At 41.4% G+C, this 1,336-nt stretch overlaps 1 non-coding gene across 1 annotated transcript; it reads left to right on the top strand.

Moving 5' to 3' along the window:
- The first annotated feature begins 903 nt into the window (after window positions 1–903).
- On the top strand, window positions 904–986 carry trnal-cag. The gene has a single exon. It is a non-coding gene; the product is annotated as a tRNA-Leu (tRNA).
- Window positions 987–1,336: the final 350 nt, after the last annotated feature.

The following is a 1,336-nucleotide window of genomic DNA, read 5'->3' as shown; positions in this document are numbered from 1 at the left end:
CTGCAATCTGTACGCCTCCATAAACTGGACATCCCTTCACACTCGACGTAAGATCCACTGGTTTATGCTCACTTAAAAAAACTCTCTTAGGCCTAACCCCTCCGTATTTGGGATGTCTACTTCATCCTTCTTCCGTCACCTACAGCATCCGCTCTTCTAGTCACATCCGGCTACAAATCCCTTCGGCTAACACATCATTAGGTCGCACCGCCTTTCAGTTCGCTGGGTCCTAAGATTGGAACCAACAACAAAAAAAAACAAAACTCTCCACTCTAGTCAACACTGCCACTTTTAAAGGCAAAATCACCAACTTGTTCACAGAAAACTGTAATTGCTTCATGTGATGTTATGTGTTGTTGTTATATGTCGCTCTGCTACTATCTAGATTGTTGTCATTATTCAGCTTTTGTGCCATTTGTTGTATCGTCTACTCTCTGTAGATTTTCTTATGTCTAGTCTGTTATCATGTCTCTTTAGCTGTCTTTTAATTATTTTTTCATCTGGTCTCTTCGTGTCCTTGTGCCTGGTTTTTAGGTTGGTTGTTGGGACTGTGTTGTTGTCCTGCATCCTCTGTCTATTTTTTCGTGTTTTTATTTAATCCCAGTACCCTTCCCCAAACAAGGCCTTTGTCCCCTGCCAGGCAGTTGTTGTAAATAAGAAACTGTTCTGAATTAACTTGCCTGGTAAAATAAAGGTATAATAAAAATAATTTTAAAAGTCTTCATAATCACAGAACGTTGTCTGATCTTGTTGGATGTGGAAAGTTAGACTGTGTTTCATGACCAATTGGATGACGTTGTGGCGGGAGTTGAGCCATAGCATGTCATGGCATAGTGTATTGTATCGTGTCGTATGCACTCTGTCATGATATAGCAAAGGTTCTACGGTGCGCAAGGTTGCGCAGTCAGGATGGCCGAGCGGTCTAAGGCGCTGCGTTCAGGTCGCAGTCTCCTCTGGAGGCGTGGGTTCGAATCTCACTTCTGACAGTTACTTTTCAAACTCAGCAAAATGCATTTCACACGGTATTGGGGTAGAAGAGTCAATCGTTCCTTGTATGTTGGATGACAAGTGATAAGTAAAAACAGACAGTGTTAGTAGTACCGTGCGTTTGACATACAGATTCAAAGAAGAAGTTGTTCTCTAGCCTCTCATGTAATATTTGGTGTGACCACCCTTTGCTTTTAAAATAGCATCAGTTCTTCCAGGCGCACTTGCACAAAGTCAGGGATTTTGTAGGTTTATCGTCAGCTGTTTGATTAAACAATTATACCAAACAGATGCTAATGATCACCAATTCAACATGTAGGTTTCAAACACAATCATTACCTGAAACAGA

This window comes from Micropterus dolomieu, unplaced genomic scaffold, assembly GCF_021292245.1.
Source record: "Micropterus dolomieu isolate WLL.071019.BEF.003 ecotype Adirondacks unplaced genomic scaffold, ASM2129224v1 contig_9580, whole genome shotgun sequence".
Classification (NCBI taxonomy): Eukaryota; Metazoa; Chordata; class Actinopteri; order Centrarchiformes; family Centrarchidae; genus Micropterus; species Micropterus dolomieu.
This window is presented reverse-complemented; position numbering and strand designations above follow the sequence as displayed.